General features: G+C 30.7%; 1 pseudogene; it reads right to left on the bottom strand.

Moving 5' to 3' along the window:
- Nucleotides 1-384: 384 nt before the first annotated feature.
- On the bottom strand, nt 385-3286 carry LOC133320293 (uncharacterized; annotated as a pseudogene).
- Between the last annotated feature and the right edge of the window lie 16988 nt (nt 3287-20274).

Here is a 20274-nt window from a genome sequence, read left to right as displayed (position 1 = left end):
CGTGGTCCACAGGGGCTCTAAGGGATTGAGGTAGGTCGATGCTGTGGTCTGGGCGGTCTCGTACGCCGTGGTCCACAGGGGCTCTAAGGGATTGAGGTAGGTCGATGCTGTGGTCTGGGACTTTTGTCCGTGGTCCACAGAGGATATTGATTTTATGATGTTGCTGTGGTCTGGGCGGTCTCGTACGCCGTGGTCCACAGGGGCTCTAAGGGATTGAGGTAGGTCGATGCTGTGGTCTAGGACTTTTGTCCGTGGTCCACAGAGGCTCTAAAAGATTTGAAGAAAGGTAATATTTTAGTACAGGTTCTAAAATTTTTTTTTTTTTTTTTTATTGACCTCATGTCAAGTTCCTCAACTTGAGAGATCTTTTGATAAAGACAATTGTCAATAAATTGATACTTTACTAAGCAATGAATGTTGGACCAAGTTTATTGATCGTTCATTGGATTCAACTTCTAAATTTTCAGAAGCTTCAACATTTAATGGACCGACAGTCCAATGTGGAGGATCATCAATCTGATCCGCCGACACGGTTCCTGCTGCTGCTGGATTTGGTGCTGGACGTAATTGATCATGAGCTAACTTACGCGGCCGGCCTCTACCGGTTACACGTTTTAGCATGTAACGATCATGTTCCAATATTTTGCATATTTCGTATGGTTCAGTATTTTTCAGATCCAAAGAAGTTTGTTTACGAGGATTAGTTTTGATTAGTGCATAGTCACCTCTTTTAAATGAACGTAGCTTACCCTTACTTTTTTCAAAACTCTGTTTATCATATTCCGCCGAAGCCAACATTTTCTGTTGCACATATTCCTCCAATACATCAAAATTTATAAATTCATTCTCAAAATCAATTAACCTTAATAGTTCCGATGACACACAATGCTGCCGACGAGTGAGAAGAGTTAGAGGTGCAACTCCAGTAACTCTATGAGGCGTGCAATTAAACGAGAGTTGCAATGCTTCAAGAGCAGTCTGCCAGTTTTCGGTAGTGTAATTTTTATAATAGTTAGGGCATTTTTTAAAGTGCTCATGATACTTTCAAGCTGTCCTTTAGCTCGGCTTATTCCTGGTGCGATTGAATGTATGTTGCTCCCAAAGCGGTTACAATAAACTTTGAATTCACCAAGAAACTCTCGACCTCCATCAACCATGATCTGAACTGGTGTTCCAAAAAGATGTACTAATAGTTTCAAGGCTGCGAGACTGATCCTTCACTACTCCTAGTTCCTAATTTCCAGGTAATGTCCATATGTACTACTTGAAATGCTGCCGTGGGTTTCTGGATTGGATGAAGTCGTACTTGTTGCTACCTGACGAGTTTTTTGATGTTCTGCAAATTATAAAATTTTCAACAAATCTTCCGATTAAAGTACTCATTTTATCAAAAATGATCAAAAACATATGTCTTTTATTTTTTTGAAGAGTTCTCTCCCATCCTGGGTGATGTAATGCGGTGTGAAATGAATTTATTAAATCTCGTCTGCCCGTGATCACGGTTGCTCAAAAGTAACCGAAACGTCGGGAGCCTGTAATTTTAACAAAATTAAAGCACGCGTATATCCGAAAAATATTAGTTTCATTTAAATGAATTTACTATACTCCCCTGAAATGATGATAGGAACGACAATGACTTCATGTTGGCCAAGCACAGGATCTGTTAAAATTTTCTTTAGGACACCTCTTAGTGTATAGTTTGCGGCTGCGTGGTCGCTGCTCATGCTATCTTATTAAAGGACGAAGTAAATCATCGAGTCTTCGTTCTATTTGTAACCATTCCATGTCTTTGCTTATCATATTGACAGATATTTCATTAGATGGGTTTCTACATCTATGAATTCACGGAAGTAAATCCTTTTTATGTTTGGATGCTTTCAAAGCATTACAATTTTAAACTTTCGACCGTATAAATAGTGTCGAAAATGTTTTGTTGCCCGTACTACTGCCAGAGTCTCGAGCTCATAAGAGTGGTATCGGCTCTCCGCGTCAGTAGTTTTTTTTTTTTTTTTTGACTCATATACACTACTGGATGACGGCGCCCATTAACGATCGGAGCTAGAACTGCTCCGTATCCAATGCTACTATCATCTGTATACAGCTCTGTTGGTGCTGTTTCTTTCTCGAATAATTTTATGTTCAAGTAATTCCTTAATAATTGAACGAACTGTTTCCCTCCTCATAGGACTTAACGATAGATATGTAGAACGTAGACCATATCGATTATCTTTTAAGCGTATTTGTAGTACTTCGGTGTTTAACATGTGATTTTCATATTTGTTGAGCAAAATTATTAATCTATTTATTAGATCTTGATCAGTTAGGTCGCAATTTAAATTATTAAATTTATCACTCCTAGACATCACATGACGTATAGCAGGTTGGTGAAGAAAAATAGCACCATGCGAGTTTATTATCACACTAAAATTCGTGTTTTCAATCAAATTCATTCCAATTAAAACATCTGAACATATTTCACAGTCAGGTACAATATGAAACTGAATCTCTATTCGAAGATCATTTATAACGCATACTGTTGTTAATGTTGATAGCGACACTACTGTAAATTGTCTCAGACCTTTCAAATATCGTACTAAATTTGTTCGTTTTATAGTTCCTTGTAATGTATTCAATGTATTAAGGTGAGACCGTTTCACGTATCGTATCGGCGATGCCACAGAGATCAATTCGGGTACTGATGACGCTCTAACATTTAGTAATTCGATTCGCAGTTGTTCATCCCCTATACAACAATCACTGCCTTTCTTATACGTCGCCATAGAACCCACGCTTGTGACAAAAATTGCGTAATATCCTTAGTATTATCATAGTTATGTTCTTTAAAACGAACGATGTCCCGCGAGTATCCAGTCTCTGGTTCGATGTGAAAAGTCGTAATCAAAACATCCCGCAATTCCGATCACGTTGTTGTAAATATTAACCAATTGTCAACCCATAACTTTGTGCGTCCTCTGAGTAGACTCCGGACCTTCATTCTGATTTCGTAATCAGTAAAGTTATAGGTTTCCATTGCAGTTGTAATATGTTGATACCATTCTCTGATTCCAACATTCATGTCCCGGTCATATGATGGCAGGTATCAGTAATTTTAATTTTGGCTTCTGGTTGACCAGGAATACGATCGACATACGCTTTATCACTTTTAGCATTTGTGAAAAAAATAATAATAATAATAATTCGGTATTTACCACTGCAACAGAGCCTCCAGTAATGTCAGATGGACGAGTAGAAGTAGGTAATCCCACTTCTGATGTCGAAAAGCCATGTCCAAGTTGATTATTAGGAGCTGTGACGTCAGCGATGTTATCGTCACATAACACTATTTCCACCTATCAGGTTATCCATTTTCGCCAATAAAGCACTCTCACTTACTCGCACCACTTTATTTTCAACTTTAACTAACACTTAGTAATTTCTCCTGGATAGCTCTCACACCACTGTGTCCTCGCCACAGATGTCTCCGAATATAAATGGTTTTCGTGGAGTCATTACATTTACTCTTAATTTTAAATAATAACTTACAAAGATTATTCGTAGTAATTCAAATAAACAGTAATCATTACAAAAGTTTTCGTAATCAATTATTAAACCAACTAAACTTTATATTGCCATTTAAAATTTAAAGAAATCATAATTGAATAACATTGATTACAAAATGGTTACTGTTTAAGTTTGTGTTTTACTAAAACTCACAAAATAACTTATCTTTACATATTACAAATCACGATACGAATTGCCATTTACTTTCCTTCAATACAAATCGTACGACGATCTATAAAACAAATAATTTTGTTAAAGTTATTACTAACGCCTTGACATTGTTTATGTCACATCTACCCTCTAAAGTGAAATACATATGAAACAACTATACATATGAAACAACTACCCTTTATAATGGTTTTTTAAATGTCGTTGCGCCGACATATATATAGATTATTTTTTTTTTATAACTCTGTCTTAATCCCCACACGTATAAAAGACTATTGTCTTTTTGTTACAAAAGTATTTATAAAACAAAAATATTTAACTTAATTCTGTTCATAAAAGTCACATTCGTTACAAAGTTGCAGCATACTTTGTATAAGCAAAATTCAGCAGCTCTCGTTCCGTTTCACTGGCGAGAGTGACGAGACGCCTTAAGCAAATCAATCACTGAACTTCCAATTTGTGTTCTTGGTACGTAGAGTGTATAATAACAGAGATATATAAAACATTAGCTTATGTTAGAAAATATATTAAATTGCATCTTCTTAAAATCACATTATAACACATCTCCTAATACAATTATTTTTTTTTAATATGTATTGAGTCTAAATCAATGTCTCTAATTTTTTGAATAAAGAATTAATAAGTTAATGTAAACGTGTCACAATATTGTACTCATTTGACATAAAGTATTTTAGTTTGTAATGTCCCAGTAAATACGTTGTGACATTTATTTGAAGTGAATATTGTAAGAATATATAATATTGGATGTCGGTATTGAGGACAAATAGACAAACATGTCAGCTGTTTTTTCAGACTTCGTTTAAAGTTGCGAAATTTTTTTTATTTCGATGTACATTGCTCGTTCGATGGAAAGTTAATAGATATTTGTTTTCTACATATGCCTACAGATGGTCCAGTGTAAGTTTGCTCAAAAAATCACTTTTAGAGTTTCACAAACAACCAATACGCTGATTTAATTTTTGTTTCATTGGCTTTCAACAGCTGTGACTCGATTTCTTTGTCACGTTGTATGTTTAGTTATTTCAGCTTTAAATCGATTTCCTATAAATTTAATTGTCTTTTCTAAAAGAAACGTTAGTTACTTAAACAGATCTAAAATAATATAATAGCCACAAGTTCCATCTCAATGTTAGTAGAGTATACTATCTATAAACACTATGGATAAAATAGTTAAAAAATGGTCTTATTAGTATTTACAGAAATAGAAATGTTTTTCCGTAATTTCGAATACAAAAATTACAATTTTTATCAAAGACGAGCGGCTATGATGGAACCAGATAGTACTCTAACTTGTCTTAAAATATTAATATACGTTATGAATAAGGCTAGAAATATCTCTTGCATTACCCAAAAAGCATGATTCCAACATTCAAGATATACATGAAATAAGAAGCAGATTATTACAGGCTAACACAGATCTTCATAGTAAAGTTCATAACCATCTGTTAATAGCAAAAAGGAATATAGATTGGTTAGTGAGAACCTTATATCTATTATTATATTTTTCCATGGAAATATAGCATGAATAAAATATATATTTAGAAACAAATGCACTTACTAAGTGGAGTAGAATGTTTAGTTTAGAATTGTTTCTTTACATAAAATAACATGCGCGCTTATCTAATACAATATTTATCTTAAATGGGACTCCATTCTTTGGTTGTGGCCTTCCTCGCGTTCCAAGCTCCCAGCAAAGCATTGGAATAGTTTTTTACCGTCTTGGTTCCCTTTCAATTATAATATAGGTGTCTCCAAAAAAAGGAAAAACAGGCTGATACTGAGATAGTGGATCACCTAAGATTTTGTTTCGACCTTTCCACGGTTGGAATATCAGTCAAGCACTATCCAATCGGAATTTTAAAAAAATACAGTTTTATTTCTCGTTTTCGACTAATATTGGAGGGATTGTCAAACGAAAATATCATTTTGTTTCCGATGAAATAATATTTTATAGAACCTTAAAACAATTTCAATGCGACAGTATGAGATAGAAACTTTTTGCAATCCTGCAATAGATAGTACAAAGTATTAACTTTGTCGGCGACTTTTAAAGCAGTTTACGCTCTTTTAAATGAATATCTTTTTTTTTGCGCAACTGTAACGGAAAGATTGTAGTTAAAGAAAATATATCTTTAATAATAACACCTGCAGTTAATCCAGGAGCTGCTAAATATTGTGAGCATCATAAAGTGTTCAGGATCAGCCTGAGGAGAAGCTCATCAAACATACTCTTTGATACAGACACCCACGCCTTTATTAGTCTAGTAGGAAATACTTATATATATTATAATAAAACCGTCTCTTCCACTATATTTATACATAAGCCAACAACCACAATAGATGCTTTCACTTTTTATCTATGATACCGCTTGGACACTGCTATATTTCATTTTATTGTGTCTTTGTTTTCATTTTGAGGTCGTACAATAAAGAGTATTATTATTTAAAATTACAATACTAACCTTATCCTTATTTAATTAGTATGGTTTAGTAGAGTTTGCCATTCTGATGATTTTATACTGTGTGGTATCTATAAAAATGTTATTAAATGCTTTAAGCTTTTAAATATTCTTTGCCTTCGTTAGACACATATACATTGTATATAAACATATATATATATATATATATATATATATATATATATATATATATATATATGTCGAAGAGCCATGTCCAAGTTGATTATTAGGAGCTGTGACGTCAGCGATGTTATCGTCACATAACACTATTTCCACCTATCAGGTTATCCATTTTCACCAATAAAGCACTCTCACTTACTCACACCACTTTATTTTCAACTTTAACTAACACTTAGTAATTTCTCCTGGATAGCTCTCACACCACTGTGTCCTCGCCACAGATGTCTCCGAATATAAATGGTTTTCGTGGAGTCATTACATTTACTCTTAATTTTAAATAATAACTTACAAAGATTATTCGTAGTAATTCAAATAAACAGTAATCATTACAAAAGTTTTCGTAATCAATTATTAAACCAACTAAACTTTATATTGCCATTTAAAATTTAAAGAAATCATAATTGAATAACATTGATTACAAAATGGTTACTGTTTAAGTTTGTGTTTTACTAAAACTCACAAAATAACTTATCTTTACATATTACAAATCACGATACGAATTGCCATTTACTTTCCTTCAATACAAATAGTACGACGATCTATAAAACAAATAATTTTGTTAAAGTTATTACTAACGCCTTGACATTGTTTATGTCACATCTACCCTCTAAAGTGAAATACATATGAAACAACTATACATATGAAACAACTACCCTTTATAATGGTTTTTTAAATGTCGTTGCGCCGACATATATATATATATATATATATATATATATATATATATATATATATGTATGTATATATGTTTATGCTTGAATATATAAGTTACTTTTTGTATCAATTTCGTTTTTTTATAGTCACTAATTAATCTCTTTTTAGATTAATTGGGGAACATTTAAATTTTTTACCTTAAGCCCGTCTTTTCTGACTGAATAATTTGAAAACAGATGAACAATATTGACGCAAAAATTTAAGATAATAGTTTTGGTATGAAACTACGGAGGCGAGACAGTTTCTCATTTATTTAATTAGTTGAGTTTCCAAGCTGAGAAGTTTATTTGTGTTCACAAAACCACTATTTACTTTATCTGAGTTATGATACCAACGTAACATTTCGTCTCATGTAAAATACTTTGAACGACCACGATTAAATCTTGTTGAAATATTTTAATTCATGATCCATTAAATATGGAATAATTAATGAGAATAAGAAAGATTTTCTTGCATTTCTCCTGCTGTAATATTACTCCCTCGTTTATTGTCAAGGTAGCAGAAATTATCATATACACTAGTTCTCTCAAAGACCTCTATATAATTAAATGTATAACTTATATATTTTTTATTTCCACGTTCTTAAATTTTCTTTTATTATTATTATCTTCCAAACCTTAAAGCTTCCTCTTAAAACGAACAGACCATAAAGTTCCGTGTCCTAAAACACTCTCATGCGAATTTTCTTCTATCACCTTTCATGGAATAAATGTAAGAGTAGGCAGTGCTTATCATATATATATATATATATATATATATATATATATATATAAATCGACTACAATAATATAATTTTATCTTAATGAAATGCATCACATCTGTCAAGTAGGTTTTGCTACGCTGATTACTCATTTTCAAGACCTCTTTGTTAAACGGTATGATGAATATTTAACACAAACTGCTAAATGACATTTTTAAACTAATTCGTTGATATTTTTTCTCTTGCTAGCTGGTACCTTTATTTAAACAAATGGAAGTAAGAATTCGTTTTAAAGATGAGTAACAAAGAACTTTTTTTTAACAACCTGTCACTGACATATTAAATCTCTTTGGTAATCTATATTAATAAACTAGCAGATATAACAGATAAGAAATGTTCTTTCAATATAAGGTTGCTATCACCATGGCAACATGATTAGTAGGAGAAAGGAATCGATGATAAATTCCACAACAAATTAGGACAACTATTCCTTTGTGATCTCTCGTTCGGATGTAAGTTGGTATAGCTTAAAGTGAATTTTCTTAGACGTCACAAATACCGTTTTAACTTTGAGCAAAGTTGCAAGTATAACTTGGTTTGAAAATCGTATTAATTAAATTAATATATAGCCTCCCCGATAACAATCTACATCCACGATTACTGAATGTGGTTAAAGGGAATGTTGTCCAAGTAAAATCTTTAATAATTTTGCCAAACTTACCTTTTCACATCACTTATATTATTTGCTCAAAAATAATCAAATAATCATAATTAAAAAATAAAAGCAAAATTATGCTCATTATTATCATGTAAACATATCTAATTATACATAACATATTTTATTTTCCAGATACGGAAAACGACAAACTAGAGCAAAGGAAAACAGTGCAACAAATTAAAAAAATATCATATTATATACTTCATAATATGACAATAACACTGAACCAAAATTTGTACGAGACTTTAAAAACTTCTAATGACTTCTACAAACACAATTACTATAAATTTATAAACACACAGAAGAGATATAATATAAAAAAATTAAATACTACTTACGTCCCTCAATATGCATTTTTTTGAAAAAAAAAACCTTTAAAAAATAATATAATTAACAAAAAACTATATACAAAACTTTAAGTCTTATTTAATCAAAAAATGATATCATCAACATCATCACCAGCCTATCGGAGCCCACTGCTGAGCAAAGGCCTCTTCTCACACGGAGAAGGTTAGAGAATTAATCACCACGCTTGCTCAAGACGGATTGGCGATTTTAATCTAATAATTTGAAATAATAAGACCAGGTTTTCTTCACGATGTTTTCCTTCACCGTCCGTCAGTGGTGTCTAAATACTCTTAGAAAGTACATATGACTCGGAAAAGATCACATTGTTACTTGACAGGTTTCGAACCCGCGGCCTCACGTATGAGAGGTGGGCCTTTTAACCTCCAGGCCACCACAACTTTATTAAAATACAATTAATTATAATACAAATCATTAAATAATTCTTCAAACACTTCTAAAATATTAGAAGTGTCGTATTTTTATAAGTATTTTACTTGAATCATAATAGTTCTGAGTAGAAATAATGTTACGGGACCAATAGAAAATACGATTATATACTATTACGTTGGATAAAATCCTTCTGTATAATACAGATCGAATAAGGAAATTGAAATAGAAAATTATTGATGAAATCTGACATACAATAATGTTTTAGACTACACTTATACATATATTAATATTGAGTTATTACAGAGAAACGAAAATCTTCGTTCAATGCACTTCAACATGTTCTCGTCACTACGTTATATTCCATCAAATATTATCTTTCCATTTTCTCGTCGTAACTAGAAAACCGCACAACCAAAATAATATAAACTTTTCATATCACTGGAAGTTGATTGCATTCAGATTTAACACAAGAATATTATAAATTATTCCTACTCTTACTCTATGATAAAATATATTACTGTAATGTGAAAAATTTAAAACAAATGACTGACAATATTGTATAATTTGACACAAAACACATCAATTACGATGTCAAATAGAAGGCGTACATTTTATACAAGATCGACATCCGAATTGCACAAACAATTTTATTACCACAAAACGTGCCTCTGTTTAAAGATAGATATGGTTAAAATTAATAAATTTAGATACTGAGGAAAATGAATATATTTACAAAATATTTATGTATAATAAAAAATACACATTAAATAAGTGTAATTCATAAACCTGGCAAATACCAATGTGATCTTTCCGAATCATATGTACTTTCTAAGAGTATTTAGACACCACTGACGGACGGTGAAGGAAAACATCGTGAGGAAACCAGGTCTTATAATTTCAAATTATAAGATTGAAATCGCCAACCCGTCTTGAGCAAGCGTGGTGATTAATGCTCTAACCTTCTCCATGTTAGAAGAGGCCTTTGCTCAACAGTGGGCTCCGATAGGCTGATGATGATGATGATGATGATGATGATGATGATGATGATGATGATGATGATGATGATGATGATGATGATGATGATGATGATGATGATGATGATGATGATGATGATGATGATGATGATGATGATGATGATGATGATGATGATGATGATGATGATGATGATGATGATGATGATGATGATGATGATGATGATGATGATGATGATGATGATGATGATGATGATGATGATGATGATGATGATGATGATGATGATGATGATGATGATGATGATGATGATGATGATGATGATGATGATGATGATGATGATGATGATGATGATGATGATGATGATGATGATGATGATGATGATGATGATGATGATGATGATGATGATGATGATGATGATGATGATGATGATGATGATGATGATGATGATGATGATGATGATGATGATGATGATGATGATGATGATGATGATGATGATGATGATGATGATGATGATGATGATGATGATGATGATGATGATGATGATGATGATGATGATGATGATGATGATGATGATGATGATGATGATGATGATGATGATGATGATGATGATGATGATGATGATGATGATGATGATGATGATGATGATGATGATGATGATGATGATGATGATGATGATGATGATGATGATGATGATGATGATGATGATGATGATGATGATGATGATGATGATGATGATGATGATGATGATGATGATGATGATGATGATGATGATGATGATGATGATGATGATGATGATGATGATGATGATGATGATGATGATGATGATGATGATGATGATGATGATGATGATGATGATGATGATGATGATGATGATGATGATGATGATGATGATGATGATGATGATGATGATGATGATGATGATGATGATGATGATGATGATGATGATGATGATGATGATGATGATGATGATGATGATGATGATGATGATGATGATGATGATGATGATGATGATGATGATGATGATGATGATGATGATGATGATGATGATGATGATGATGATGATGATGATGATGATGATGATGATGATGATGATGATGATGATGATGATGATGATGATGATGATGATGATGATGATGATGATGATGATGATGATGATGATGATGATGATGATGATGATGATGATGATGATGATGATGATGATGATGATGATGATGATGATGATGATGATGATGATGATGATGATGATGATGATGATGATGATGATGATGATGATGATGATGATGATGATGATGATGATGATGATGATGATGATGATGATGATGATGATGATGATGATGATGATGATGATGATGATGATGATGATGATGATGATGATGATGATGATGATGATGATGATGATGATGATGATGATGATGATGATGATGATGATGATGATGATGATGATGATGATGATGATGATGATGATGATGATGATGATGATGATGATGATGATGATGATGATGATGATGATGATGATGATGATGATGATGATGATGATGATGATGATGATGATGATGATGATGATGATGATGATGATGATGATGATGATGATGATGATGATGATGATGATGATTAAATAAGGACACACATGAGAAATAGGAGTGCCGTAGAATAACAATATATATAGTTCATATAGAATATCAATACTAGTTAATAATCAATCAATATTTACAGATGACTTTAAAAAAATATATTTTAATAACAATGTATTAGAACGAGACCTATGTTTAGTAATAAACGATTGATTAATATACAGTAATCATTGTTTTAAAGCGTCTGTTAGTCATATACGTATATTCTTTAACATAACATATAAGTTATATTCATGCAGAATTAAAGTTTCGATTACCTTTAAACCAATATTAATATTGCCTTACAACTTACTTGTTTAGAACACCGATGAAGTTAATCTCGTTTTAAATAAGTTTAAATGAAATAGATAGAGATAAAAAAAAAATTACAATAATTAAACATAGAGATATAGTTGTTTGTCAAATAATTTTGTTGATCCATCACTAAAACAGCCCTGTTATTGTAACATATCGATAGTTATAAGGAACGATAAACAATGGTTACTCAATTTATTTTTGCTCAAAATTATTCCGAAGACTTCGATGTGTATGTTTTCAAATAATAATGTAAAGGATGGTATAAAGGACTTTCAACATTACTCAGCATTATGCATTCCTATAGCTCATTACTCCACTACAACTCGTATACAAAATAAACCTTCAGACATGATGGTAACAACGCAAGTTTATGTGTGAAGAACTGGACACTCCGCGTGTGTACTGTGATGGTACAAACTTGTGGTAAACCTACAACAGATGATGAGAAAAAAACAAAGATTGGCCGAATCGGTATTTATAAAAAAGGGTATTAAAAAATTTTGAACATCCCTCGCTGCTGATTTAACACTACTGTATATTATACTACTATAAGTTTCAAGTTTTATAAATCATAGAAATGATTTACGATATAAATATAGTAAACCGTTTTTAAGAACAAAAAAAATTAATATCTGTGAATATTATATTCGTGTATCCTTGTTAAGCTGAAGGATAGTTTCTGAATATTATTTAAATGTAAGACAATATTATTTTCATAATCATTACATATGAATAATATTATATATTAAATAAAATTGAATAAACCAAACTAATAGTTTTGAGTGAGAGATCAAACGTTGTAATAAATAAAACGTTGCAAATAGTTGTATTAATAACAAAAAACATTGCTATCAAGATGTTTTAATTTAACTATTGAATATATTATTTTATATAACTGAAGAAACGTGATTAATATAAATTATTATATTATTATAACTATTACGATATCTTTATTATTTTCAAATATACTTCAACACTTTCCAAAATCATTCATCATCAAACATTTAAGATACATTAAACGTTACCCTTTTTTAAGTTACGACTCGCTTCTGAAATTACAAATATTTCTATATTTATATTTATATTTATATTTATATTTGCGCGCGTTAGTTAGGGGCCCCTTAAACCTACCCCTGGGTCGGAAGTCCTAGGCACTGTTGAAGCTCTCTCCATGCAACGCGATGGACCCGGCACCCGCACGGTGATTTCATGGAATGCAGAGAGGTTTCGTCTCGTCTTTGAACACAAAATATCTAAAAACCATTACGAACAGGATTTTTAAAAAATAATTTGTCAGACGCAAATGGCAATTTTAAGATGTTCATTTAATTAACATCTTGATTTGAAAGGACGGACACGGATAACGAGGAAACGAATTTTTTTTTGAGAGGAAAAGCAAACATTTGAAATTACGAAAAGTAATTGAACATTAAATTTAAAATATTCGGTTCGTTCGTTAATTCAAACGTATAATTTAAGTTTTTAAAACAAAACAAATTTAAATATATTAATATTTTCGTATATAGCAAATAATATAAAAAAAGTTTTAGAGTTTGTTTCATTTAAACTGATTCTCAAAATCCAAATTACTTTAAATATAATTAATACAAATAACTTTAAAGTAACATAATAGGCTCCACTTACTTTCTTATATATTATTGATTTAATAAACTTTTCTTTTCTTTTATTATTAAGATAAAATATCTGCAATGAAAGTAAAATTATTTTATAACGGACTTCCAAAGAATGCAACGAGTTAAATGTCAGTCTGACGGCATTTACTTTAGAAATAGATTTAAGGAAGTGTATGCTGAAAAAAATGACCGTTTGAATAATAAAAGGCTGTCCGGTTTAATTTATATTAGCTAGGTTTTTGAAAAAAAACTCTTCTAATTATGTTTTCATTTCTTAAAAAGGAACCCCTTTCCCTGAGATCAAAAGATTAGTTATCTTCATACCTCCTCACGTTTAAAATTTTACCACGAGAGTTTTTTTGTAATTCAAATTTGAGATTATGTTTTTTATTAGAGGTAAAATATTTAAAATGAGAAAAAAGTTGCCCAAAGAAATCACGAGGCCCTGTTAACTAGGACAATTAAAATAATATCAGAGTATAAAACAGTCGAAAACATAATATATGAAATGAAAATTTTAACACTGAGGATAGCCGAAGGTGGCTAAAGATACGAGATGTCGAGATTATCATATTTTTTCTTTACAGTTTATCTAAAATTTAAAAGAAATTTACTAAAGAAAGATTTCATCTTATATAATTGAGTCTTTATTTAGACATATCTCATTGACTGACATTTATCAAAACATGTCAATTTGACGTAACTTTTTTTTTTACTTATAACAATAAAAATCAAAATGGCTTCGATTTTGTCTCTATCTAAATTAAATTGACGTGTAAACTTGTCTTCTTTTTATTGTCTTAATATTAACCATGTTTGTGACATTTGCTTTCAGACAGCTTTTACTTTATTTAATATTCAATTGGTATTAAAATAAGAAAGAACTTTTTCTAATTTTCATAGAAATTCGTTTAAATTTTCATCAATCATTAAAGATAAAACACAAAATTACATCACTCGAATGTGAAAAATTATTTTATTCCAAATTTGATTTTAAAATTCATGTTCTTAATAAGCGAACTTCTTCGTGGAACTAAAATGTATATTGCCTCCCCAAACTTATGGAACTACCCTCAGTCTTATGAATATTGAATAAGTTATTTTCACTTCTGTTTCGGATCGACAAAGGATGCTATTACTGTTGAAATTGGTTGATGAATATTCTAAATTATCTCACACGTATTCTTAATTTACTTAAAATTATTTTATAAGTATAAAATTAAGGGTAAAGTTACACGCGATTAACGTTTTGCTAGAATGTTAGATAGAATATTTAATTTTAATTTTTTATACGTTAGTCTACTTAAGTATATATATATATAGTTTCCTTAAATACAATTTTCCTGTCAAATCTCTTTTTAATTTTTACATCCTCACAGTCACAAGATAAAGACAAAAATATACCATTGATAAAATATAAGAGACTCGTGCATCTAATTGAATTTGTGTTGTTTTAGATCTACTAAAAAAGATCATAATTGTGACTTCAGTCGAGGCTATTAAATTTCATTGCATTAATATGTTAATCCCGGATCCTGCCTCTTCCATTCTACACGCCAATGGCCGAGTATACTGTGCATGTCTTTGCACGGATGAAGGTCATATTTAAAACAACCTAACCTATAAGAGACTCAACTACATATAGTGTTAGTAATAATGATTTATAATAATTTAAAATCTGATGTACTTTATAATTCTAAGCTTAACGTTGTTTATATTCTGATATTTATTGGGAATTCTTATGATAGTAAACTAGCGCCATCTGTATATTTGTTATAATAGTGTAAATTAATGTTAATAATGTTTCTGTACAGTAATTTAAATGTCCAAATACTTAACAATTGGTTTTATAATTTATAATGTTCAGTGTTTTATTATTTAATGGAAACTCTTATGAGGGAAACTAGCGCCCTCTTTATGATATTGTAACTTACCCTAACCTAAATATGTTACCTTTGAATATTATAAATTGGATGTAAGTGCTAGACTCGGATTCTGTTACGAGTTGTGAAGCAATAAACATATAAGTGGAAGTACTGCCTAATTTATTTCTAACAATAGATAAAAAGATATTAAAATGCGACACCAAAATATTATGTGTTACTTACGGGCAACACATTAAAAAATTAATGAACATCGTCGGGGAAATATTGTTGTATGGATAAAATATCATATAAGGAGTGACGGTGCTGACTCCGCGGAACGAACACCAAGCCTTGTGAACCAGGAGATTCCTGATACCACACAAGCTATGGAATGGGATTGCTATCCTAACATCGGGGCAATCATGTAGTCTTAATCGTTGATTAAAAGTTATAATATGTAATTCTTATTATAATATAAGAAAGTTTTGTAGTTTTCCTGGAACCTCCGGTTGCCACCCTATATAATTCATTAGCAAAAATAAAAATAAATAATAATCTGTATGTACATTAAATACAGTAAATAAGATATAATGTAGATGTTAGTAATTGTAGATTATGTTTCAAGTTCTCCTTCACGTTTTTCCTCTAGACAGTACTCAAGATTATAATTCGTCCAACAAATAAAAACGTCTACATTTTCAAAATATTACACGATTCCAGTGCGAATGAAGCCTTAGCATTAAAAAAAGTTTTTTAAGTTGGCTTAAGTTAACAGTACAGATTATATCATCTGTATTTTGTAGGTTTAATATATTTAAGTGCTTAAAGTCCATAAGTGCTTTACGAGTATAAATTTAATTTAATAAAAATTATTAAGGCTTTCATATTGTTAGTTAAAATATTTTTAATATTAGGTACTATACAATAATGATAACAGTTATATAATCTAGATATTTTCCTTAGCTTTATTATTATAACGAGCGTTTGAAATAAATAAAAATAAGCATAAATTTTGTTTAGTCTTATTTTTTTTATTATAAAGTGGAAATTTGAAATAGATCTTTTTTTCATTTGAAACAAGAACTGGTCTTCGTACATCCATTTGATATCGAAAACTTTATTACTAAATAAATTATTACCAAAATAATTCATCTTTAATAAAGTATTGAAATTAATTTATATCAATATAGAAGTTTTATTTTAACGTAACGAATCTCGCATGTTGTATGCTGAATAATTTATGAGCTCCGAACGAAATGAGGATTTTCTCCAATGAAGCGAAACTGAAAAAAAAATAATATTATTATAAAATATTAACGATTCCAAGTATTTTGAAATATTATTAAATCGACATTCCAAGTGAAAAGCTTTAATGCGATTTTAATAGGTTTATTCAGGACCGCTATAAGTTTGAATATTTAAAATTATTCCAAATAACTAACGCCGAGTAAATTACAATAAAACTGTGATAAAACTATATTATTTTTTCAGTATATTTAGAACATTAAAAAAGTAATTAATAAATGAAACTGACGTGACGAGGTCACGGTCACCTCGTCTGCCCGTGATCACGGTTGCTGCAAAGTAACCGAAACGTCGGGATTATGTAGTTTTTAAATAATAAAATCCGCGTAGTAAATCCGAATAATACTAGTTTCATTTAAATGAATACTCGCGAAAATCTTAGATCTCATTAAGTAATTAATAAGTATACGAATGAATGCTGATATACAGAAAACCAAATAAAGCAAAGGTGATTATGGTTGACAGATAAAATAGATAATAAATTATTATTAGAACATTAATAAAATGGCGGTAAGCTGGTTAAAATATAACTACAGTCTTTTTTAAAAAGAATAAAATAATAATAATTAAATTTCCTTTATTAAATTCGACAAAATCCTTAGTGTTTTCTCCACACAGTGCTCAAGATTATAAATCGTCCAACAAATAAAAACGTTGACATTGGCAAAATCTTTCATGAATCCAGTGTGAATGAAGCCATAGTATTAAAAAAAATGGCGGTAAACTAATTAAATCATTATTTAGTTTTTCTTCCACATTCCTCATGCAATGGTATTTTTACAACAAATTGGTATTTTTGAATTTTACGAATTTAATAAAAGGAATAGCTTTTCAATCGTATATTTTAAAGGGAAAAAAGATAAACTATTTTATTACTGACATTAATTGAACAAAATTTATCGCAGTTATTTTTATATACCGATTTTATTTTTTAACAATTACTAGACGCGAACAATGATATTAATACAAAATATGTATTTTTTTTAAACAAAGCTTCATAAATTTGTGTTTTATTACTTCATTGTAAAATTTTATAACATCAATTTCATGTTAACTTGTAATCCCTAACACTTCCTCTTGAAACGTACAGACCATAAATTTAATGTCCTTAAATACTTTCATGAGAATCTTCTACCATTTTTGATGTAGTAAATGCAATTATAAGTAATTTAGTATATATATACGTATATACATATATACGTATATATATATTGTAGGAATAGGAGAGAGATGAACCACAAATAAGCAGTTGTCAGGGGAGATCAGGACTCTAGTCACGGACTCAGTCACGCCCGTTAGTGTTATAGATTAATCGATCGTAAATTTTCGGAGTGTGTTTAAATCTTTTGTTTGTGTTATATTAAGATTTGAATTCACGATAAGATTAAATCGAGATAGTTGAAAGTTATTAATTCAAATCGCTTTTAGTTTTGTGTAAATTTAATAAATTAATAGTGAAATTGTACCTAATATTCTTTGAAAAGAATTAGGTACAATTCTGATCTTGTTGCTATAATTGAAATTATCTTCCAGAAGTTTCGGTTGTATTTTTTTAAATTTATGGTACATTTTATTTTCGATTTAAAAATGCAATAAAATTGCAGACTTTAAATATATATGTACTATATATGATACGAAATCAGAAGAAAATATAACCTTTGTGAAAAAAGAATTTTTCTATGCCCTTTTTATATCACGTCTACAAAGCCTTTGGATGCTTGCAATACCTCCGTTTCCACTTAGTCGTTGCCGACCTATCAATTAGTAGTTCATCATGTCTTGAAGAACGCCATACTATCATTGGGCAGATTAGTAGCACCTTTATTTATGAAATGTTCGCAGAAGGCATTTCTTGTATAGCCGCACTGTGAAAAACCTTTGTCCCGCCAAGGTGTAAGGATGGACTACGTGCTATTGGTTAAGCTATGACAAAAGTTCATCTTCCAAACATTTCTTAATAACATCTTACCAAACATTGGCATCTTACCAAACATTGCTTAATAACATATCTCATTTTACAGGCGGTAAAACACACCGGTACTCAAGCTGTCTTCTGAGACTTTAATGTCATTTAGCACGGTCCTGCGATCATGGGATCAAGGACAATATTCATACCACGTTTTTGAATAATGCAAAAAGATCAACTTGGTATCTGGGCGCATTTGCAAAATAAATTGAAGGAATACTCCATATTCGTGAATGCATGTGTAAGTACGTTTTGTATAGCGTCATGTTTAGCCCAAGTTAGTTATTATCAGATTACCAAAGTAACATAACAAACATTTCAAGAGATTCAAAATCATACACTGTTTGGAGGAAACATGTTATGTTCCGCAAAAACGTTTATAACCCCATTTGGTTGCTATTCGGTAAAAAGTGACAGTCATAAATTATGCGTGTCTAAAACATATTTTTAACACGTCCAAATAAAACCGTGTAAACAGCAAGAAATATATATAAAAATTATATATACTTTTTTGCAAGTTATCCTTTAAACAAGAACTCTATGAACCCAGCAAAGTTTAACGATGCTTCTACATCCGTCCGACTCAGCCAATCGTGTTGTATATTAACCATTACATTGGGCAAGAAATATATGTTTATTATTTAAATAAATTTATTGCCCAACCTAGAACAATGGATCATTAAGATTTGCAGCAATTCCGCTATGAATATAAATTGTAAAATTTACATGAGTTAATTTTCCGTTGGAAAACGGAAATACACCTACAACGGCAAAATTTGTTTAACGGGATTTTATTTCTCTGATGAAATTAAGTATACGGATATTTTTATTGAATATACATACGTACACAATAAATATAATATATATTGTGAAGAATTAATTCATTTAAATTAGCATTATAGCACATGTTATAGAAGAAACTAGCTTTTAAAGCACATATATTAAGCTAACCTTAATTAGTACATTATTATGGATCGTTCCTTGAGGAGTTATGAATGATCAGGTCTGTACCAAACTATCCCTGTTCAATTCTTGATGAAGCAAATCTGCATATCTTGATTGAAATTCTAATACATGTAAACAGCCAAACATTATTGGATAACCCTTATTAGACAGAACCCCAAAACTGAGATATAGGATAGATATTACTTCCTTAAAATTGAGTATCCATTGAGACCTGCTGACTATTTCAGCCAAAATAATCATCGTTTAAAGACAATGCTTTCATAAGTGAACAATAAATTTCGCAAGTCCCAGGCACTGTGGAAGCTCCTCTCCCTACAACGCGATGGACCCAGCACCCGCACGGTAAATCCATGGAATGATGAGAAGTTTCGTCTCATTC

The sequence above is a fragment of the Danaus plexippus genome (genome assembly GCF_018135715.1).
Source record: "Danaus plexippus chromosome 16 unlocalized genomic scaffold, MEX_DaPlex mxdp_23, whole genome shotgun sequence".
In the NCBI taxonomy this organism is placed as follows: domain Eukaryota; kingdom Metazoa; phylum Arthropoda; class Insecta; order Lepidoptera; family Nymphalidae; genus Danaus; species Danaus plexippus.
Note: the sequence above shows the minus strand (reverse complement) of the source record. Positions and strands in the feature narration are given on the sequence as shown.